The sequence below is a fragment of the Capsicum annuum genome, chromosome 5 (assembly GCF_002878395.1).
Source record: "Capsicum annuum cultivar UCD-10X-F1 chromosome 5, UCD10Xv1.1, whole genome shotgun sequence".
Classification (NCBI taxonomy): Eukaryota; Viridiplantae; Streptophyta; class Magnoliopsida; order Solanales; family Solanaceae; genus Capsicum; species Capsicum annuum.
Genome location: NC_061115.1, coordinates 102238425 through 102263497, shown reverse-complemented (window position 1 = coordinate 102263497; position 25073 = coordinate 102238425). Strand labels below are relative to the sequence as shown.

Here is a 25073-nt window from a genome sequence, read left to right as displayed (position 1 = left end):
AGGGGTTAGTGTTGAAATACACTTGGTTCTTAATCTTGTAATAATCTTGGTCTCACTATCTATCTTTATTTTCTATGCAATTTCCCTTGTGTTTGTGTTGAATCCGTGACTTGTTTCATCTTGTGTCGTTGTTGCTGTTTTGGTGTTAAAATACACCTTGTATCTTGTAATCCTTGTGTTGTTATTGTTGGCCGAAAGTTGATCTCAAAGGGGTCCTCGTGTTCTAGTTGATTTGTGGACTGTTTTGAGTAGTTTTTGAGCAAACCTTAAGAGTGAACCGCTAACCAACTGCACTAAAAGCTATAGCTGATAGAGAGAGGCGCAACCCACCCTTTATAGGCCCTGAACCATACGGGGCACGAACCCAACCCACACCCTCAACCAACGCCAACCCGAGATAGGTGGCCACCCTTTGGGTGCCATCATTCCCCCTTTCTTTGGGAAAGGTTCGTCCTCGAACCTACGCATGGTGTAAGCGGGATTCGAACCCGTGACCTCCGCTCTGATACCAAACCTTAAGAGTGAACCGCTAACCAACTGCCCTAAAAGCTATAGCCGATAGAGAGAGGCGCAACCCACCCTTTATGATACGGAAAAGACAAGATTCGCTCAAAAACTACTCAAAATAGTCCACAAATCAACTAGAACCCGAGGACCCCTTTGAGATCAACTTTCGGATAACAATAACAACACAAGGATTACAAGATACAAGGTGTATTTTAACACCAAAACAGCAACAATGACACAAGATGAAACAAGTCACGGATTCAATGCAAACACAAGGGAAATTGCACAGAGAATAAAGATAGATAGTGAGACCAAGATTATTACAAGATTAAGAATCAAGTGTATTTCAAAACTAACCCCTAATAAATGTAACAATCAAAACTATACTCTTACGGTGACCACCAAGGGAATGAACTCACCTCAAGATCTACCGTTTCCAAGCAAAGATCAATATTGGCTTTTCCAAGACCTATTCTAAGAATGGCTTTTCCAAGCCCTACAACTAAGGGTGTTACACTCTCAAAAGAGAGAAAATATGTATTTCAATTATTCATCATTCAAAATCTGCCAAGAAATGAGCTAAAATGACCTATTTATAGTGTATTGCAAAAGAAGACAAAAAGACCACTTTGCCCTTAATGATACGGCCATGGTGTGTAAATACACCATGTTTAATGTCCAAAATGCCCTTAATTAAGGTCCAAAACCATGATTCCTCAATCTTAAATGCTCCAAGCAATCTTCCACACGCGAGATTGCTTTAAGGTATTCTCAAAATGGGTCCTCCATGCATGTTCTTGTATTCTCGAGGTGACCAAGTCTTAAGCCTCTATATGTTGGCCTCCAAAGATGTCATCAAAAGATAAGATGACCATTTGTCCTGTATCATCCTCCCCTTCTTGAAAAGGATTCGACCTTGAATCCAATCCTTGTAAAACCGAAGAGAGGACAAACAAATAGAAACTCCTCATGGAATGAGGGTTAGGGTTAGCATAACAAATCATCTCAGCATGCAGAGGTTGCACATATTTGCAATATAACCAAAAATCCTTTGAAAGGAATATTAAAAACTTAATAAAAGATGTACAAAGGATTTGGTTATAGGATATATAAAGAGTGAAACTTTGCTTGTCATGTAGACCAATCAACAAGTTTGGTGCACCAACATTACCATTTCTAAATTTGGCACCAGGGTCAAATGGGAAAAGTGGCCATAGACACGGGTCTCGACAACACTTCCCTTTCCCGTGGTCTACACCCAAACTAAATAGCGTACTCTCTACAATAACATACATATCAGCCAAAGCAAATAGAGAGTAGAGAAAGGTATCACTCAAATCGACTTCTACTAAGGTGCTCTCATGTGTGTACTCACTACTAGTTTCCCAATAATCACCATGAGTACTCTCAACAATGAAATCACACAAAGTAGAAGAAGAAGTAGCTTCCGCAACTACACATTCTTTTCCCTTAAGAGTACTCTCATCTTCCCAGAAGAGATTTCCCTCTTTAGGAGGAATGTTGTCACACCATAGTAGGTTAGCATATAGGCTATAGCTTCCAAGGAAAGCTATACCATTATTTTCACCTCTAGGTTCATTAGAAGTGTTTAAATCATCTTAAAACAAGACATTATACCTAAAAAGAACATGATCTATTTCATGGGTAGATTCAGAACAAACACGTTCATCACTCTCTAAAAGATCAATATCAAGTTTCAAAGAGATTTCAAGTGCAAGATTATCCCAAGAATAGTTCTCGAGTTCACTCCTATTCCTTTGATCAACATTTTCAACATCATCACACACTTGAGGTTCATTAATTACATCATACACATCCTCAAGTGGTGGGTAATTTTCATACATAAGTTGATCAATACAAATTTCAGAAGATAATGTACTTTCATTCAACATAATGGTTTCAACACTAGGTGGACATAAATCATTCTTACAAGAAGAGCCAATTCGATCATCAATAGGATCAACTAGTGTATCCACACTCACAACATGTACATCATCATCAAGTGGCAAAGAAACAATATACTCACATATAGGCAAGCTAAAACTCACACTCAATGGGCTACTAGCCACACAATTATCTACATGTACAAAATTGTAAGAGTTAGCCATTTTACCTTGAAGTCCTTGAGTAGATTCTTCTTTGTCATGGTGTGAAGGTCCTCCAAAAGCTTGGGTAACAACTTTCTTTTGGCATTGTTCTTCTTCGCTTGCCATGTTGGTACCCACACAAATGTCCTTAGAAATAGATGGACAACCAATGTTAGCATGGTTTGGTGGTAATCCCCTCACTTTGCTCCATACAACCTCTCCCTTTTCCACTCTCGGATTACCACCTTGCACTTCCTTACTCCTCTCAATCTTTTGTCTCTCATAATAATTCGGGTTGGAGTAGGTAGGCAAATCTCTTCGTGGCTTGGGCAGCAAGTAAGTCATAAGGCGATTCCCCCATTGGTCTCTTACAATATTTGACCAATTTTGCACGTTTGGAGCTATATGTTATGCAAACCAATCGGCACCTAAGAATACATGACCGTATGTTAATGGAAGAATATCGCACCACACCTCCTCATGGTAATCAAATTGGGAGAAGACAACTTTTACCCTCTCGGTAACCTTAAACCTCTCCAAGAAGTTTGGAATAAGTAAAGGCTTGCAAAATAACCCCAAGTATTCAACCATGGATGGAACAATGTAGTTTCTATAGTACCTATCATTTAACACAACGAGGCAGCCCGTTATCCCACAAATGGTCACCTTTCTAGAGTGTACACTCCTTCTCGGATCAACATTGTAAAGCACATGAGTACCACTCAGTTTTGGAGATGCATAACCTCTTTTTCTCATTGGACAACCTACACTATAGCTAGTATAACCATTCACACTATATCGAACTTGATAAGAAGTACTACAAGGTGGAGAATATAAATCTTCACACTCCTCACGTGTACTCTCATCATAGCTTAGGTTTGCGAATGAAAGGGTTATACCTACCACTAAATCTAGGTTTGGAGTGGGGAGTGAAAGACTCTTCACATGTACCAACTTCATCATAAGATCCATCACGAGGTCCTACATCATCTCCAAAGTCACCATAAGTACTAGACACTTCATTCCCCTCATTTTCTTCCTCAAAACTATAACTCTCAAATTTGCCCAAGTTTTGATCATGGCTATTTTCATAGCGTCCGTAATCTCCCTCAACTTCGTAGCCATAAAACCCCTCACTACAACCATAGTCTCTCATATTGTAGTCACAATAATCCCCGGCTATCGAAGTCATATTTCCCTTATATCACCCTTTAAACCTACAAAATGAACAAACAAGATTAGTAGTAAAGCTCCTCACCAACACTCGTATACACTCACCTTTGTGATTCTCACACTTGGAGTGGCGAATATTGAAAGTTGCTTATACTCTGGTAATTAATAGGATGTCAATTCTACTTGGCAGTCGGAATATATTCTTGTTTGATCGACTCAAGACATAGGACAAAAAATTCTACTTACGAACTTGAAATAAAAAGTTACGACGAATTAAAAATGAGAAAAGCACATAAATAACGAAGACACGACAAAAATGGATTCAAAAACTAATTCACAATCTAGTAGGTGATTGATTACTAGTTGCTAATTAGTGCTAGAATCAAGAAATGAAACTAACGAAACAAAGAAAAGAAACTTTAAAATCTGAAATTTGAGCTTCAAGTTTTTTTTGGGAACGTTGATGATGTGGCACTTAGATGATGTGGCAATTTGGTGACATGGCAGTTTGTAATTTGGATTGGTCAAATTTTTAATTTGGGAGAGTGAAAAATCAGGTAAAGGAGGGAAAAGCACAAGACTTAGAGCCTTTTTCAAAATTCAAAAGACTTTGACTTTCCTTGCCCCTTTTGGCAAGACACCTTTTTGAAAGCCTTTGTCTCATTTCCTCTTTTGTTTGTCTTAGTATGTGCCCTTACTCTCTTTTGGTAATGAGTCTTTTTGAAAGTCCTATTGTCCCCTTTCTTTTTTTGTATGTTCTTTGGGATATATTTCAAGACTAACAAAAGACTACACTCTTTTCTCCACTCTTTAAGATCAAACCACACCTATTGAATGTTCTTGTTCAACAATAAATGATGAACATGAAGAAAAACAAGAACACTCAAAAGATTAAAACTAAACCAAATGAACTCCAAATTGAATGATTTTGGATACCTTTTGCTCACGTTAAACTTCATAACACAACCATTCATTTTTCAAGCCACAATATCAACAACAAGCCTTCCAATTTTGAGCTTCACCTTACTAGTTTCTTCAACCTTAAACTCAACAATGGTGAACAACTCAAAACCACCCGGATTAAGCTCAAATCCAAGATCTAGACTCACTTAGTGTTAGAGAACAAGAACCTAACACTAGAAAATAACAAAACACACTAAAATCTCCTAAATCTAAGTCTCAAATTTCAGCTCAAACACAAAAATAGGACAAATTTCTTTTTTTTTTTTTTTGAGATTTTTGGTTTTTCAACATTTTTTTTTGAATTTTCTAACAAGCAAGCCCAAGATTGATCTTGTAGGAACAAGATCAAGCCATACTTTGATACCAAATGATATGAAAAAGAGAAGATTCGCTCAAAAACTACTCAAAATAGTCCATAAATCAACTAGAACCCGAGGACCGCTTTGAGATCAACTTTCGGCCAACAATAACAACACAAGGATTACAGGATACAAGATGTATTTTAACACCAAAACAGCAACAACGACACAAGATGGAACAAGTCACGGATTCAACATAAACACAAGGGAAATTGGATAGAAAATAAAGATAGATAGTGAGACCAAGATTATTACAAGATTAAGAACCAAGTGTATTTCAACACTAACCCCTAATGAATGTAACAATCAAAACTATACTCTCACGGTGACCACCAAGGGAATGAACTCACCTCAAGATCTACCGTTTTCAAGCAAAGTTCAATATTTGCTTTTCCAAGACCTATGCTAAGGATGGCTTTTACAAGCCCTACAACTAAGGGTGTTACACTCTCAAAAAAGAAAATATGTATTTCAATTCTTCATCATTCAAAATCTGCTAAGAAATGAGCTAAAATGACCTATTTATAGTGTATTACAAAAGAAGACAAAAAGACCACTTTGCCCTTAATGATAGGTGCGTCCATGGTGTGTAAATACACTATGTGTAATGTCCAAAATGCCCTTAATTAAGGTCCAAAACCGTGAGTCCTCAATCTTAAATGCTCCAAGCAATCTTCCACACACGAGATTGCTTTAAGTTATGCTCAAAACGGGTCCACCATGCATGTTCTTATATTCTCGAGGTGACTAAGTCTTGAGCCTCTATATGTTGGCCTCCAAAGATGTCATCAAAAGATAAGATGGCCATTTGTCCCGTATTACTTTATAGGCCCTGAGTCATATGAGGAACGAACCCGCCCACAACCCCAACCAAGGCCAACCCGAGATAGGTGGCCACCCTTTGGGTGCCATCACCTTCTTTGGCCCTGCCTTACACACCTTATTTATCCTACCTGCCGCCCTTGGAAACAGCCTTCCTTAGCTTTGTCCCTTCCACATGAAATAGAGTTCTTTAATTTGAAGCTCCGTACTCTTGTAAAAATGGACTACACTGTCTCAACCACCTACCTTTCCCTTCTTTTGTTTGTTCAGGACCTGAAAATGCCCGTTCGCTTGTCATTGGGGATCCCAATCTGACTTGCTCGTGGTTTATTAATTTCAGGGTTGTTTTTACTTACCTTTCTATCTATGAAAGAAATAAATCAAAAATCAAGATGTCAATGAAAACGTATTTTATCCTCTATTGCACGGAAAGGGAAGCCTATAGTTTGTTTGATAGGCCCAAAAATGCTTTTTATTGGTTCCCTTCCCCCTATCAATGTGAATGGATTTTTAGACTAAACCCAAGACCATGCTCTTCCCTTTTGAGTTTTCTCTTAGGTGCCTATCCCGAAGAAGAAAAGACGAGGCATAGCAAAGGCTAAGGCAATGGAAGTAAGACTAAGTCCCTATGGAAAAGGCCTATTTTGCTTTGATACGAAAGAGTTCATTACCTGCTTGGTAGGCTGCTTCTTGATTCAGTATTTGTATTGGATTTATTTTCTGATTTAATATACTTACTCATAGAAAATGTGACATAGAGCTATACCGACCAACCCTTCTCTCCGTTTTAAAAACTGGACATCAAAATACCTTGTGCTCACGACCCCTTCTTCACATTGAAGTGAATCGTGGAAGCAGCCCGAGGTGGGAATGAATCCTTCTTGTGCGCTTTCAAATCTTTCATCAACTATTGGGTTCTCCCAGGGAACTCGCCCTTGGGATTCAGAAATATCTACTTCTGCTTTCCAGGCACGACCTGTCCACCATTTCACTTATTTTATCCATCTTTTTCACGTAATCCATCTTCGATCTGTAGCTGAGAACTACCTTTCACATCCAAACTCGGGGTCCTACCCCTGTCTATCACCTTATCGCCCTTACACTCCTTCCCTTGCCAATAGATTAGAATTTTTTCCAATAATGTCTTGGACTCTATCATCCCAACCCCCATACGACTGAGGAATCGAACATCAAGAGATAGAATAAGGAAAGAGGCACTCTAGTTAACTGATAGATAAGGCACCCGTAAGCAAGGACTGAAGAGATAGAAAAAGGGAAGACATGCCAATCGACCCAAATAGACTTTGGGAGAATCGATGCACCCAACCTCAAGATAAGAAGAAAAGGCCACTTCGGATGCCTTCCCTTTTGTTCGCCTCTTCCTACAAGAAATGATGTAAGTAGTAGTGCCCTTTTTGGCTAGTTACGAGAACTCAACATTTGAGAGGACTCGACTTGTATCAAGAGTAAAAGCTCCTGACTAGCTTTAGAGCACACGACAATTGGTACTACTTTGCTATCGGTCACTGTTAAGAATGATTTGGCTTGAGTTCATCGAATTGACTCTAGAGAAGAAAAGCAAAGAAGGAGCTTTCTATTTGGGTCCACTCGATGAGTATCCCTAGAATTTACGTTCCACAAGTGTAAAGCCTTCCATTTTGGCGGGTTGAAAGCGCCATAAAGGATTATGATCTCTTTCGTCAGAAAAGAAATTGCATAAATTCTGCCTTTTTTAATCCCAATTTCCCAGTCTTTCTGTGAGGTAAAACCTCACCACACTACACTGTACTTCGACACAAGAGATAGGACCGGGCACTTTGTATCTTCGGGATAGGAGTTGGCGGTCTTCTTTAAGAGAACTTCAATCTAATACTCTTTATGGATCAACTCATGTTTCCACTCTATTTTCATTACGAGGATGTATCACGTCAGGATTCGTTACTCAAACTGAATCACGCCAATGTTATGGAAGTTCCTGGATCGTGTAAAATAATAGTAGTACCAAAAACAGCACCTTCTATCAAAAATGGAAAATTGGCTATGGAGATTCCGTGCGGTCATAAATTAATACAGACACAAAGGGCTTCAACAGGAAAGTCGTTTCGATCAAATCCATTCTTGGGGTCAAATAAAGACAAAACAGGATATGTCAGTGACCTAGCACGACAAAGCACTCTCTGAGGGCATAGGAATGTCACATTTTTTGGTTAGAATATCCACAGTAATGTTTCTGTTAGATTCTCTGCTCGAAATAAGGGAAAGGTCAATTCAATTCTTGATGGAAAAGAAGTTTGCGAATTCTCCCCCAAACTGGAAGATCATTTCGAGATCTTCGAACATATTCGAGGGTTCAGTGTTACTATTGAAACTTTGGCCAACACACAAGATGAGGCTTTACCACCTTGGAGCGGCTTTTTGCAAAAAGATAAGGGGAAACTCAGTAAGATATCGGAGAAGTGAAATATACGAGATCACAAGCGCAGATTGCTCGTGGCTGGGCTAAATATGAATTGAGACGAAAGCTTTATAAAGACCTTTGTAAAGATCCTGATCTTCCTAGTGCTATGCGGGATAAACATCATTAGTTGTTGTCCAAGTTGCCAAGAAATAATGCCTTTGCACGAGTCAGAAATCGATGTATTTACACGGGTCGCCCTCGTTCTGTTTATGAGTTCTTCCAAATTTCTCATATCCTTTTTTGTGGATTAGCATCTCGAGGTCCTTTGATGGGCATAAAGAAATTATCTTGGTAGCAACCACCAAACCAATAGAAAAAGGGTTAGCTCCGCAGCAGGTCTACAAGCAAGGTAAGTAGGTCCATTACCAGCCAGCTCCGGATCGAAAAGACCTAACCGACTAATCCCTTATCTAGGATCGTAGATGTTAATAGGGTGAGAATCAAATTAGGGGAAACCTCTACCGCCTGTGTCTATCTCCTATCAAGTATGCTCCCCAGACATAGACTACGTACAGGGTAGTACTCTTGGAAAGATAGAATATTACCGCGTGAACATAACATTACATTAAGTTACAAATGTAAATCCCAAAGGATCGACCACTATTATAAATATAGTAAGGTGGAGAACTGTTGTTTAGTAGAGCGCTGGAGTGCAGAGGTTGTTCCCATCATTGCAGTCAGGGTGTGGGATTGAGCCTTCCAAATGAGAAAGAAGAAAAGTGCAGCATTTCGTTGGAAAAACCAACACAAATATCATATTGAATTTCTCTCACCCTACTTATAAAGATAGATAGAAAAGGTTGGAGAGAATTTCATAAAGTTATTCTCTCCTTTCTAAAGATGCGCAAGGCGCTCCCCAGAATAAAGCCCCACCCCTATTTTCCCCCTTTTAATGAAGGACCCTCGCCTCGCTTCCTATTTATTTGTGGGTCTAGACCTGATTTTATTTTTCAATTTTGAGAATCAACCAATGAAAAAATCCATAGCCCAGGTGACTCACAGCCTTCCTCTCACCCAAATAAATGAAATGGTATAAATCAAATCAATAAGCTTTTTGATTGATTTAGGGCACAACGAAGCCAAATTCAATCAATGAAAGGGGGCTTACTTTTCCTGAGGCTGATTTATCCTATTCAAATTTAGCTATGCTAATAGAAGAGGAAAAGTTTTCAGATGAGATGGACTCCCAAGAGATGAGCGAGAACCTCCAATTTCTTAGGGGTCGCACTCTGTCTCGCTTGGTGGACGAAATCTTCTTTCCTTTTAGAATTCTTTCTCCCATACATCTTTTTTGCCCTCTTTTGCCGAGGTGGAAATAATAATCTAAAAAGTGGACAGAGACCTAAATTTCCATTAGATTCATTCCTAAGCTTGCTTTGTTGCAGCAAAATAATCAGTCCGAGAATGTTGGAGAGAAGAGAGTTGTTAAAACCTCTCTTATTCGGTCACTGAGAAGTCAGATGACTCTTCAGTAACCCAGGGTGATTTGACCCCTTCGATGCTTTTTTCGCTGTAGGGCCCAGAACACTATACAACAGTTGTCACGATAAAAAAGAGAAATAAATAAATAACTATAAGGAACCAACGACTCTCTCTTCTTAAATAATCTATATCCCCTACACTTAATCAACATTTGATAGATTATCCAATCCCGAGCAATCTTAGTTATTAGTGGGGGTTTGGTTCGTTAGCTGGTATTTTTTTAGTCATTCAGATAGTGACTGTCCTTTTTTTAGCTATGCGTTACACACCTCATGTAGATCTAGCTTTCAACAGCTTAGAATACATTATGAGAGATGTTGAAGGGGGCTGGTTGCTTCGTTATATGCATCCTAATGGGGAAAGTATTTTTTTTTATTGTGGTTCACCTTCATATTTTTCATGGTCTATATCATGCCAGTTATAGCAGTCCTGGGGAATTTGTTCGGTGTCGCAAAGTTGTAATCTTCCTATTAATGATTGTGACAGCTTTTATAGGATATACTACCTTGGGGTAATATGAGCTTTTGGGGAGCTACAGTAATTACAAGCTTAGCTAGTGCCATACCTGTAGTAGGAGATACCATAGTGACTTGGCTTTGGGGTGGGTTCTCCGTGGACAATGCCACCTTAAATCATTTTTTTAGTCTTCATCATTTACTCTACTTTATTTTAGTAGGCGCTAGTCTTCTTCATCTAGCCGCATTGCATCAATATGGATCCAATAATCCATTGGGTGTACATTCAGAGATGGATAGAATTGCTTCTTACCCTTATTTTTATGTAAAGGATCTAGTGGGTTGGGTAGCTTTTGCTATCTTATTTTCCATTTGGATTTTTTATGCTCCTAATGTTTTGGAGCATCCCCACAATTATATACCTACTAATCCGATGTACACCCCTCCTCATATTGTGCAAGAATGGTATTTCCTGCTAATCCATGCCATCCTTCATAGTATACCTGACAAATCGGGAGGTGTAGCCGCAATAGCACCAGTTTTTATATGTCTGTTTGCTTTACCCTTTTTTAAAAGTATGTATGTACGTAGTTTAAGTTTTTGCTCGATTCACCAAGGAATATTTTGGTTGCTTTTTACGGATTGCTTACTACTACGTTGGATCGGATGTCAACCTGTGGAGCCACCCTTTGTTACTATTGGACAAATTTCTCCTTTAGTTTTCTTTTTGTTCTTTGTGATAACGCCCATTCTGGGATGAGTTGGAAGAGGAATTCCTAATTCTTACATAGATGAGACTGATCACACCTGATTAGTGAGAAATTCTGACACCTATCATTTACGATTGAGTATTACACTAAGCATTTACAAGCGGATTGAGGAATGAAGGGTGAGGAATAAAAATAGAAAGAAAGAGATAGATTTCAAATTAGAGTAAGGGCGTAAGACATTCCTTTTGATAATTTCGATCTGCTTACTTTGAATAAAGAGAAAAAAAAGTAATAGATAGGCGGAAAGGGTTTACACAAGACCACTGAGCGAGAGAGAGAGCCTTCGCTTACCTGCTTAACCATACCCTCCAATCGTACCTATATAGTCTTTTCTTTAGTTATATCCAATTTTAGTTCTGCTTTCAACTACCGATGAGAGAAGGCTTTTTTCTTACATCCAGTGCTACATCTAGAGGTCCATTCCCCTAGGTCATTTGATATCTTTATTCTGAGTCTGAGTTCTATTCAACAAGCCAGTTCTATCCCAGTAGCTCTCTCTTTTTATTACCTTAACCATAGGCAAGCAAAAAACATAGGCTTGAAATTCAAGTTAAGGTATATCCATCCCAGATTACTCTCTCTGATATTGCTGTTATAGCTCAAACTTATACAGACAACACTGGAGGTGCGTGCTCAATTGGGAAGCAGCCAATAAAAGGTCTTTTTAGGAAATAAAGGATTGCTACCCTTGTCCCTCACAGCACCACCCTTAAAGCTGAACCAAATTCTTGTGCCGCAAGTGATAACCATTTTGGTACCTTACTATATGTTTGACGTCCATTTCCTCTTCTCTCGTATCTGTCCATCTTTCTGATGGTGAAGGAAGAAATTCTGACAATAATGACAATAATGGAAACAAAGCATGCGTCAAGGCCTCCCAATCCAAGAACCCAATCGAGAATCTTCATTCCTCTTTTATGATGATAAATGGAACTGCTGTCCCGCGTAAGCCTTTGGAAGCAAACAATCATAAAAAAGAAAAATAGAGAAGTAGTCTAATTAGAGCTAAGGTAAAAACATGGGCAATCCTGTGTATTCGATCTAGTGCTCTCACGTGCCCCCAAAAAAAGCATGATGGATCATTGCGACTGTGCATCGACTATTGCGCATTAAACAAGATAACTATGAAGAAGAAATACCTTATTCCCTTGACCACCAACTTGTTCAATAGATTGGGGAAGGCCAAGTTCTTCACGAAGGTAGATTTACGGAAAGAATATTACCAAGTATACATAGTCGAAGGAGATGAGCCCAAGACCACGTATGTAAGAAGGTATGGAGCGTTCTAGTGGATCGTGATGCTGTTCGATAAGGCACCAGCCACATTTTGTACTCTTATGAATAAGATTTTCCAGCCATACCTTGATGAGTTCGTGGTGGTATACTTGGATGACATAGTCATTTATAGTAAGACCCCAGAGGATCACGTGGAGCATCTACGTAAAATCTTCCAACTACTAAATTTTACATCAAGAAAGAGAAGTGCTCGTTCATTAACGAGGAGGTAGACTTCTTGGGGCATGTCATAAGCCAAATCAAGATGAACGAGGCCAAGGTGTCTGCCATAAAGGAGTGTGAGGTGCCTAATTTTGTGATCGAGTTGCGGTCATTTCTGGGGCTTGTGAACGACTATCATCGGTTTATTTAGAAAGGGGTATTTCGCCATTGCTGCACCTGAAGAAGAACCGTCCTTGGGAATGGATGGAGAGCTGCCAAAGAACCTTTGAAGAGTTGAAGGCCACCTTTATGTGCCAAAATAGGGGAACTTAAGGCGCACTCTTCTAAAAGGAATGTCATGATACAAAGTGGGATGGTCATCCGGGGCAACAAGGCACGTGAGCACTCTTGGAGTCAGCATATTATTGGCTGCAAATGAGAGAGGAGATCAAACTCTACGTGTGGACTTGTCTTATTTACCAACATGACAAAGTGGAGAACATGGAGCCCGATGGACTTTTGGAACCTCTACCAGTGGTGGAGCGACCATGGGATAGTGCCACGATGGATTTCATCACGGCACTACATGGTCCGATTCCATTATGGTCGTGGTTGATAGATTCTTAAAGTATGCAACCTTCATTCCCATATCACCAATTGCAAGGCCGAAGAAGCAGCTCCTTTCTTCCTTAAGAATGTGGTAAAGTATTGGGGACTACCACGGACTATCATAAGTGACCGAGACCCGCGCTTCACGGGTCAATTTTGGATGGAGATCTTTCCACTCTTGGGTTTGGAGTTGTACTTCTCCACGAGTTTCCACCCGACTGGGTAAATACCATACTTGAGTCTTACTTGAGGCACTTTGTGAGTGCAAACCAGTGGGATTGGGCTAGGCTTCTTGATGTGGCACAATTCTCCTATAACTTGCAAAGGAGCGAAGTTACGAGGCGTACACCATTCGAGTTAGCAACGGGGAAAGAACCACATACTCCCCATACTTTGGTGAGTTCTTACAAAGGTAAAAGTCCCAGAGCATATTGCTTGGCAAAGACTTGGGAAGAATATACCGACACCGCCCGCTCATACTTAGAGAAGGATGCATAGAAGATGAAGAGGTTCGCAGATAAGAAATCAAGGACTTATCGGTAGATCAGCTAGCTCGGGCTCTAGTCTTTCGTTGATCTTTTTTTCCCCTCGCTCTATGAGGATGTGCACCTATCCAGAACGTGCAAAGTAAAATAGCGGTAGATCAACTGGATAGTATGGCAAGAATTCAAGCACAATTGTTGTATTTTGTGAAAAAGTATCTCTCTCTAACCCTAGTGAACATTCAAATATCTGTCCTACATTTATTCATGAAGGTACTCCTAATGGGTTAAAGACCATATCAATGGATCTTCTATCTTGTAAATAAGGCATATCTTGTCTAGCCAAAATTTGGGAAATGATACCCTTATTTCCGTGTCTTCCAGCTACTTTATCGCCTACTTTGATTTCACGTTTCTGTGAAATATATACATGAATCGTTTCGGGATTCTAACTAGAACCGCCCCTTTTCTAGATCCACCTCACATCAATAACCAGCCCCCTGCCACCTATAGGTAATTTGTGACAAGTTTCTTTTGAAGTAGATACCTGAATACCAAGTATAGCTTGTAACAATCTATCTTCTGGGGCATACGACAATTCTTTCATGACCTGGGGTTTAAATTTACCTACTAAAATATCACCCGTCTCTACCCAAGATCCCAGTATCACAATTCCATTTTTGTCTAAATTACAGAGTAAATAGGCTTCTAAATACGGTATATTAGTGACTTTTTTAGGGTCTTGACTTGTCACATGACTCTGAATTTCATATTTTCATATGTGAAAAGAAGTATAAATATCTTTATATACCAAACGCTTGCTAATAAGTACTGCATCTTCAGAATTGTAACCCTCTCACGGCATATAAGCTACTAATATGTTTTCCCAAAAGAAAGTTTACCATCAACCGTAGCAGCACCATCTGCTAAAATTTGTACCTTTTTAATGCATTTACCCCAAGGAACCTGGAGTTTTTGATGCATACAAGTTTTTTTATTGGAACATTGATATATAACTAATGGAATGCTTAGAATATCTCCATTACTCGCTAAAAGAATCTTATCAGTATTCGTATAAACGACCCTTCTCTCGCGTTCGGCTATAGCAAGAGCCCCCTAATCTAGAGCTTCTTGTCATTCCAACCCAGTTCCAATAATGCATTTCTCGGAGCGAGAAAAAGAAACTGCTTGACGTTGCATATTAGAACTCATTAAAACTCGATTCGCATCATTATGTTCAATAAAAAAAATGAGGGAAGCTCCAATAGAAAAATATTGAAAAGGAAAAATCTTCAAAGATGAACCTGTTCCCGTGCAATAGTCAAGAATTCTTGATGGTATCGAGCTGGAACAACCTGTTCTTCCTGAATATCCTGATTTAAGGCTAAAGAATTTCCTGCCGCTACCATATAGTATTCATCTCTACTTGGTGATAAATAAAGTATCCGTACCCCAGTTGACCTCTCAGAAATTTCATAAAAAGGGCTTTCTAGAGACCCCTAATAACCAATCCTCGCATGAATTGCTAAGGATCCAATAAGTCCAACATTGATTCCTTCAGATGTGTCAATTGGGAAAATACGTCCATAGTGACTAGGATGGATATCTCGTATCCGAAAACTAGCAGTGCGACCTGTCAGTCCTCCAGGGCCCAAATAACAACATTTTCTCCCATGAACAATTTGTGTTAATGGATTAGTTCGATCCAAAACTTGAGATAATGAATGTAAACCAAAAAAGGATTCATAAGTAGTTGTTAATGGAGTTGAGGTTACCAAATTCTGAGGTGTCGGTATCAATTTATGCTGAATTGCTCCACATATAGTCCCCCTAACCACATTTTCTAAACGAACCAGAGCCAATCCAAATTGATCTTGTAAAAGATCTGTTACAGAACGAATATGTTTATTTTTCAAATGATTCATATCGTCAAGTGCGCCCATTCCAAATTTCAGCCCAATCAAATGATCGACGGCTGCCAATATATCTCGTGGTAACAAAAATGTATTGTTCTTGGGTATATCAAGGTTCAGTCTTCGGTTCATATTTCATCGACCAATCCTTCCTAATTCACATATTTGTTGAAAGAATTTCTTTTGTAATTCGTGGTCTAATTAGATAACATCTTGCTTGAACATAGGAGTTGCTAAAAGTCAAATTCGAGAAAAAGAGCCGATTATATGGGAAATCCTTCAAGAAGTTATTGCTGAATAGAGCACCCACTCTGCATAGATTAGGCATACAAGCATTCCAGCCTATTTTAGTGGAGGGGGCGCGCTACACATCCATTAGTTTGCAAGGGATTCAATGCCGATTTTGATGGAGATCAAATGGTTGTTCATGTACCTTTATCCTTGGAGGCTCAAGTAGAGGCCCGTTTACTTATGTTTTCTCATATGAATCTTTTGTCTCCAGCTATTGGGGATCCCATTTCCATACCAATGCAAGATATGCTTATTGGACTTTATGTATTTTTGAGCAGAAATCATTGAGGTATTTGTGTAAATAGATATAATCCATGTAATCGCAGAAACTATCAAAATAAAAAAAGAAGTGACAATAGTTACTATAAGTATACGAAAGAACCCTTTTTTTTAATTCCTATGATGCAATTGGGGCTTACCGGCATAAATGAATCAATTTAGATAGTCCTTTGTGGCTCCGGTGGCGACTAGATCAATGCATTATTACTTCAAGAGAAACTCCCATCAAAGTTCAGTATGAATCTTTAGGTACTTTTTATGAGATTTATGGACACTATCTAATAGTAAGAAGTCTAAAAAAACAAATCCTTTTTATATACATTCGAACCACTGTTGGTCATAATTGCTCTTTATCGAGAAATCAAAGAAGCTATACAGGGGTTTTCTCGGGCCTATTCATATGGTACCTAACGTAATTCTATAATACCATGGGACTTCGGGGCTCTCTGGTTCAGCTAGGTACATAGTTCCAAAATTTATACGCGAATCAAGATCGATAAAAGGAAGTTTTACAATCACCAACTCAAACCCATTGTCGAATCCTACTCAGCGCAATATGGAGATACTTATGGCAAGCGGACTAATCTGGTCTTTCACAATAAAGCGATAGACGGAACTGCCATGAAATGACTTATTAGTAGATTAATAAAGCACTTCGGAATGGCATATACATCACATATCCTGGATCGAGTAAAAACTCTGGGGTTCCAACAAGCTACTGCTACATCCATTTCATTAGGACTTGATGACCTTTTAACAATACCTTCTAAGGGATGGCTCATTCAAGATGCTGAACAACAAAGTTTGATTTTGGTAAAAACACCATCATTATGGGAATGTACACACGGTAGAAAAATTACGTCAATCCATTGAAATATGGTATGGTACAAGTGAATATTTACAACAAGAAATGAATTCGAATTTTAAGATGACTGACCTTTTAATCCAGTTCATAAATATCTTTCTCAGGAGCTAGAGGAAATGCATCTCAGGTACATCAATTAGTAGGTATAAGAGGATTAATGTTGGATCCTCAAGGACAAATAATTGATTTACCTATTCAAAGCAATTTGTGCGAAGGACTCTCTTTAACAGAATACATCATTTCTTGCTACGGAGCCCGTAAAAGAGTTGTGGATACTGCTGTACGAACATCAGATGCTTGATATCTTACTCGCAGACTTTTTGAAGTAGTTCAACATATTGCTGTACATTGAATGGATTGTGGCACCGCCCGAGGTATTTCTGTGAGTCCTCGGAATGGGATGATGCCGAAAAGGGTTTTTGGTCAAACATTAATTGGCCGTGTATTAACAGATGATATATACATGGGTTTGTGATGTATTTCCACTAGAAATCAAGACATTGGCATTGGACTTGTAAACCGATTCATAACCTTTCGGGCACAACCAATCTCTATTTGAACTCCCTTTACTTGTAGGAGTACATCTTGGATTTGTCGATTATGTTATGGCCAGAGTCCTAATCATGGCGACCTGGTTAAGTTGGGGGAAGCTGTCTTTGATAAGAATAATGTTTGGGTTGATATAAAAGCATTCGTAGTGAAATACTACACTAGACAAGATAAAAGAGTACTGGAATATCAAAATAGATCTCTTAAAAGAGAGGTTAAGTATTTAAGAGAAATAATAGCTAGCAAGGGTTTGAGTCTAAACTCTTCAGAGACTCCATCTTCAGATCCTAAAGAGACTCCATCTTCAGATCCTAATAAAGAGACTCTATCTTCTGATCCGTCACAGGATCAGAGTCAATCTTCACCTACTCTATAACACTATCCACCGAAGAAAAAGAAAAAGAAAAAGCCTAGTTAAGCTTCGATGAGTTGCCTATTGATATTCCTTACTTTTCTTTTTTATTTGCCTACTTTTTTGCTTATATAATACTTCCCTCAGGTTGGTTATTCCTTGCTTGACAAAAGATAAGGTGATGAAATCAGAGAAGAGTGGAAAGAGCTTACTCTAACGTAAGGAGGAAAAGCAGTTTCAAAAGAAAAGAAAAGGGCAGAGCTCTATGCTCACTCAACTATGGGCTTTTTTGTATTTTAGGCTACGGGGTGAAGAAAGAAAAGATCGGATTGGAATATCAATAATATTGTTATTATTGGTTTGAAAGTGGCAAAAAGGGTAGCTTGCTTCTAGGTAGAAGCTTTGCGTCTCACACTTTGATGAGAAGAACCTCTTGTCCCCTCTAATCTGCTATGTTCTTAGCATGCGTGATCCAGTTATAGAGCCTATTATGGTTGTCGAATGGACCTCCTCTCCACCTAGGCGAAAGATAGGGCGTCAGGCGAGCGCGATTGGATTTTTTTGAACAAGCCTCAAGCTTGAATGAGCTCTCAACTGGTTAGAAAATTTCTTTCACATTTCCCAAAATTCATTCAATTGCTTGTAACGGGATAGAGAAATATGGGGGTAGGGACTGAAGATGGTTGGTAAGATGCTAGCGGTCTAACTCGGGTAAACAGATCAACCTATTGTAGTAGACTTCTATCCGACAGGGTTTGATGGCTACCTTAGGTTGGATAGGAAGAGAGAGCTTTGATGACATTTCTAGTGAACCCAAGAAAGGTCGAAGAGGCCAGCGTAAAAACACAGAAAGGGAAGCAACTTATCCACAAGATTGATGTTCAAATAGTGGGATTTTTTTCCTAGTAGCTAGTTTTGAGTTCTCCTAGTTCAGCTACTCGAGGGAAATCAATGGGGGCAAGTCTATGAGGAAAGGCCTATGTACCCTTTTTTATAAAACAAAGCATGTCTCTATACGCAATTTAATCAAACTTTATACATCTTTGTGAAGAAAGAAAAGTAGGCATTTTTAAGGCCAGTGTGGAGTAGCTAGAACGGATGGGAGGTAATTCTTCCTACATTGGGTGGCTTGCTAAAGCCTTGTGTTCATTTCAGTAACCTAGAGTCTTCGTTTGGGAAGTCTCCCTCTATGAATATGAGCTACGGAGGAGGATGAATTTGATGTAGGAGCAGAGTGGAATCTGGAGCAGGGTATCAGGTTCAAACGACCTCAAACTAGATAGAGCAGCATTAGTGGAACCTGTGGTCATCTCAAAAGAGAAAGAGGTACAGACGTCCCAACATAAAGTGTTCTAAAAGGAACTTAAGAGAAAATAATAGGACCGGAAAAAGGTCCGCTCTTATAGAAGAGCTACAAAGGTGAATGCGGATTAGTTCATAGATATTTCCTTAAAGAAATTTATTCAAAAATAGAATAGAGCACTGACCTAAACTATACTTTTTCTAAGGCAGAAAGGAGGGCAACCTCACCTCAGGTAATCACACCTTTCTTTCTCGATGATCAAAGAGTAAAAACTAGCTTTCAAACTAACCAACCATGGAGCTACCTGCCAACAAGCAAAACGAGTTCTCATTCATGGATAACTAATCTTTGACAAGGAAGAGGGGGACACTTCTCTCATACTCGCCCTTACAGGAGCCTAACGGAGAAAAGGCTATGTCCAATAGGGGAAGACTACGGTAAAAGGATGTCCATCTATTAGACCTAGGTTTGTTGATGGATTTGGTCTTGTCAAACAAGTCCGAATTCAAGGTTCGAACACAAAAGCCCACTAGTCAAGCTGAACTGGTTAGTGATGGAAGCAATTCCTACGAACTGAGAATAAAAGGATGTACTTGCCCCCTTTCCCAGCCATTACTACTCATCCACCGCTTTTTATTAAAAAATCCTGTCTTTGTCTTTCCAGGCTATCTTTTGCGTGCTATTCCTTACGCCCTGAGAAAGAACCTCCACTTGGATTCATTTCAAGTCTCGTGTTCTTGTTTAGAATTCTCATATATGAAGTTCGAACGAGAGCTTTGATGCAATTCAAATTGACAAGCAGTAGTGACAACATAATAAATATCCTCCGGACAGAACAAAATCTTTAATTCCCGGGTTTACTTTGCCAATAGAACAATCAATGGTGCTATATTAGAAACAAGATTCAGTTGCTACAAGCGAAGGATAATAAGAAAGAAGTCATAAAATGGGTAGATTAACTAAAATACACTTGGCCCACTAAGCACCAAGAGAGATCGAATGTGTAAGGATAGTCTCCTCAGCTGGGGAACTGGCCATATCCCAAACCGACACAGGTAAACAGAGATTGTTTACCCCTTTACCTTCTCTTTATATTCTCGCATGAGTGAAGACCTATAGGGTTTAAATTACCTGGTGTCGAGACTGGCTATTATTATTTTTTATCCTTCAACTGATTCTTTTCTTATTTAGAATAGCAGACACAATCAGTAGCCATTGGCGTTGGAAGAGCAGGATCAGAAATAGGAATAGTAAGTAGTCGTAGGAATTGCCATTGAAAGCAAGCGTATTCTATTTCATAACCTCTTCTACCTTAACTTTAAACTTCTAGTTGAGCAAGAGAGGAGTGAATCAGTGGATGAAGGGAGCAAAGTTACGAAGCTAGAGGCTATAACCTACTTTAGCTCATGGCCTTCTCTTCTTAGCAATAGCCAGTCAAAAATCGCAATAAGAGTAGAAGCTAGAAGCATAAAAATAGCCATCAGACTTCCTCCTTCTCCTCATATTAGGAACTGGCATAAATAAAAGGCTACAGAGGCACTTCAATTAGGAAAGCAATCCAGCCTGCCAGACATCGGTACAACCAAGGCAACAGACATAAGAAAACATAACAAAAATCAGCACCGAAATCCACAATCGAAGAGTAAGTATATGTAGAGAATAAGAGTAGCAAGAAGTAGCTTTAGGGAATAGGAGCAGGAGCGAGTGAGATCTTGAACTCTTAGGCTCCATCCCTGTATGTATATTTTATTCCCTATACCAAGAGCAAGATAAGGGTGGGATGAATATTAACTAAAATAAGGAAAGTCGCTTGTACCGAGAGCAAAGAGAACACCTCTAGTCGAAAAGAAAGAATCACTCACCTCACGAGGTTAGGTGGAATATAAGATTCGAATCAAATATGAACGTATTCTTAAAAGAAAATTCCCAGGCATTGGTTACAGACAGGACTTTCAAACCTGAAAGGACAGACATAGATTGACCTACCTACTAAGAACCAGAAATTCGAGAGACCAGAGAGATATTATATTGATTGGTTTAATCAAAGACCAGACAGACAAGCATCAAAGCCCAGAAAGCCACCAACCATCGAAGTATTAACCATAAAGCCTGATGGGGAAGAAGCTCTCTTTTGCATAAACACAGAAAGGAAGTCAACAGTCCCAGATCCTATTCTTTCAAAGAGTGCATTCCCATTCCCCGCACCCTATTATCTTATCTGGCGACACTTTTTGTGCGTCGTTCTCTTTTATACTCTTAATTTAGGAAGCAGGCACTCTTCTGTAAGCCTTCGAGAGGGTTCATAGCCTTGCTAACAATTTTCAACCTCACTCAGGGCATAGCTTGAATCTAGAAAAGTTTTTTTTAAAGTGTTCAGAAATCATCTGTGAACAAATCGGCTCTTGCAACTCATAAGGTGCGCTCTTTAGTTCATTAGCTAGGGATTCGCATCTTGACTGCTTGTGAAAGACATAGCTCTTTAATTGCTTAGGAGAACCGGCCTTATTTAGTAAACTAAAAGCCTTTTCTTACTTTTTTATCTCAAGTTATTCTCCATGAATCCACCTATGATGAAGCTTGCACTAGCTTTGGATTGAAGAAGATCGGCTATAGAATCGAAGAAAGGAGCGAGAGACCTTCTGGTGCCCCGGTTCCTTCTTTCCCTAACTCCTTCTTCTCGAAAGAAAAATAGTGGATTAGTAGATGATCTGGGAATAGAGCAGTGGCAGTGGCCCTATGTTGAGTAAGGGGTGAGAAGGTGCTCCTGCTGCTAAGTTGGAACTGGGGAAGTTAAAGCAGGACCTATAGTGTGACGTCTTCCCTATGGATGCATTACATATCCTACTCGTATTACCTAGGTCTTCCGACTAGGGTGTTACCTGTGTAGGAAACCTGTTTACTTTTAACGGCAAACACAGTTCTTGCCATTAGAATACTTTAGTTGGCTAAGGAGAAAATGTGTTGGCATACCATTTCTGGACGTGGTGGAAGAGTCCATAGAATGCTATGCCTTGATAGCAAAGCCAACTAGCAGAGCGAATGCGAGGATCGGTGGAATGCCGTAGCTTTAAGAGATAGGGTTGGAGTTCACCTACCACACAAGTACTATACCAAACACACTCCATGAGTGGATTAGTTTTTTAACTAGACAGAGACTTCTAAACTATATGCGTAAAGCAGGTTATGAACCCATAGTTTTATCACAGCTTTGGAATCCACATGCTAGATGCGAGGCTTCTTGTCAAGGCATAACTTTTATTCCACGGTTGTACCATCGCCTTATCGTGTTCCAGTAGCCGCACTTGCTACTGTCTTGGTGTTCTAAGGCTTTCTATTTGGCTTAGCAGCCCTTCGTCTTCTGGTATGCCATGATGGTATGGAAGATGAATTTTCTCTGGCTGTTGTAGGGCACTTCTTTGACTAGAGAAACAAGGGCTTTAGGAGTTACACCAGTTTGCCTTCTGGCTTGACTGAATGGACTGAGATCGAGGAACGGCTATCATGCTACTGGCTTTTAACCAAATTGCTAATTTTTAACTCTTAGATTGACTACCTCTACCGAGAAGCTCTCTCTCACTTCTGCCCAACCAATTCACAGACGATGAAAAGAAGTCCTCAAATCCTAAGTACACTAAGTAGGTAAAGACGAAGAAGTGATTATTAATTAGATCAATGCCACCTCAGGATGGAAAGGACAAGGAGCTATCGGATGTTAATCTCTTTTCTTTTATGTTGTATGCAACTACTTTCCATGGGCACATTATTGCCCTGCTACAACGAATGAACTAAATGGCAGATTATCGAGAGTGAGTGAACGGCTAGCCAAACCTTCTCGTTTGGAGAAAAATCATAGTGGAAATGCAGTTGAAAGCTGAAATGAGATGACAAAACAAGTGAAAGAAGTTACTGAAAGTAAAGCCCCTTTTATTGTGTTGGGAAACATTGGAAGAAAGCTATGATAGGGCCCTAAAGAGGAACGAGACTTGGAAACTGATCACGTTACCACAAGGCAAAGACCGGTTGGCTGCAGGTGGGTATATACACTGAAACACAAAGCTAACTTCATCTTGTGGAGAAAGTTTTCACACAAACCTATGGTTTTGCATCCATCATTTGCTCCTGTGGCCAAACAAAATTCAATTCCATATGAGTCATTCTGTCAGTTGCAGCTAAGATATCTTGGTTACTGCATCAGCTCGATGTTAACAAAAAGTGCTTCATGGAGACCTCTATGAATAATGTGATATGAGTCCTTCACCAGGTTTTCAAGCTCAGGGGTAGGAAAGTGTTTAGGTGAAAAAAGGCGATCTATGGTCTAAAGCAGTCTACTCGGGCTTGGTTCGAGATATGCAGTTTGGTTATGACGAAGATAGAGGAGTTTACAGAGAAGAAATGTCGTGGGTTCATAAAAAATAGAGGACACTACCATTATCCTAGTGTACTCAGTTCTATAAATTGACAAGTCAAATTCTGAGATGAGTCATAAAGGCAGCTAGTAAGCAAGTAGAGTCATTTCTGAAGTCGAGCGAGCGCTCAGAGATTTCCAATCAAAATCAGAATTCGCATAGAGATGAGAGTCTCTATCGTGGAGCTCGGTAGTCTTCCTTAAAAAAGCTACCAATTCTTGAACAAAAAGTGATATGCTTGCGAAGAGCTTTTCTGGCCATGTGAATAAAATCCATCCCGTGAAAGAAAGAAGAGCTGGGGAAAGTAAGGATAAGGCAAGACAATAGACCAAAGCACCGGCATAACAAAGAAGGTTTTCCATTATTTAAGCTACGTGATTTCGGGATCAACCTCAATGAATTCTGGTGTCACGGGCTGATTCGTAGCCCGCTCTAGGTGAGAGACTGCATGGAAAAACTCGATAAACATACTCCTATCCCGAGGTTAGAAATGCTTTCCCGTCACCTATAAGCTCTACACGTGTGATGTTAGCGACATATAATACGAATCAAAGTGCATATTTTTCTAACGTTCGGTTGTTCTTCTGATCCTCTCCTAGCTGCCAGAACTCCTATCAGATTGTAATCAAATCAATCTAAGAAGCAGCAGAGCTTTCAGTAAATTAAGGTATTTAGCAGTCCTAGTTGATGCAATAAGAGACCAAAAAGCCTGCTGGAAATGAATAGAAAGAACCTGTTTTTGCTTTCTACTTCCTAGCTATGAAGTAGCTTTCTGTTTTCTAGCTATGACGTCGCTTTCTACTTTCTAGCTATGAAGTCGCTTTCTGGTTTCACTTCGGTATTGTTAGATAGAGTCTCACTTTAAGGTCGAGTAGCTTCTTGGTCACCAACACTCAATCATCTGACGATCGCCAACTTTCAAAGAGTTCTTAGACTAGAAGACACAGTTGATTAGATCCAAAAACTTTAGCAGCTCCTCGCATCCCCAACAATGAGTGCCACATAATATCACATTGTAGTAGGCACCTGTAAGAAAGCTGTGATGAATAACGTCATCCCCAAGCACTGTCTGAACAAGTTCAGGCATAGTCCATTCCGGGGGTAATACCCTCCCGAATTCATGCACACACCTGGTGTATTCATCACATACTTTAGAAAAGAATTTCTCAAAGTCAGGTGAAGCACTTTGCTTGTCGGACGCTGTTGAATAACTATTTGATGTGCTACTAGTGGAAGGGAAATAAATAGGATCCCTCCGCATAAATTCTAAATCGCTAAGCGTTGTATTACCATAAATTTGATAAAGGACGATTTGATTCATTTGTTTTGGTTCATTCTTTGACTGCTCTGCTCCTAAGAGAGTCTTTTTATTGCTAAAAAAATTTGCCGATTGGGTTGGTCCAACCAAGAAAGACATAGGATGGGAGTCCTTGGGCATTGCTTGGGCCGAGTTCAATAAAGACTGGCTACAACAAAAGATCCTTTACTGT

The 25073-nt window shown here is 39.5% G+C and overlaps 2 pseudogenes; one reads left to right on the top strand and one right to left on the bottom strand.

Annotated features, from left to right (window-relative positions):
- The first annotated feature begins 7717 nt into the window (after window positions 1–7717).
- On the top strand, window positions 7718–8392 carry LOC124898525 (annotated as a pseudogene).
- Window positions 8393–11792: 3400 nt separating this feature from the next.
- LOC124898524 lies at window positions 11793–24844 on the bottom strand (annotated as a pseudogene).
- Between the last annotated feature and the right edge of the window lie 229 nt (window positions 24845–25073).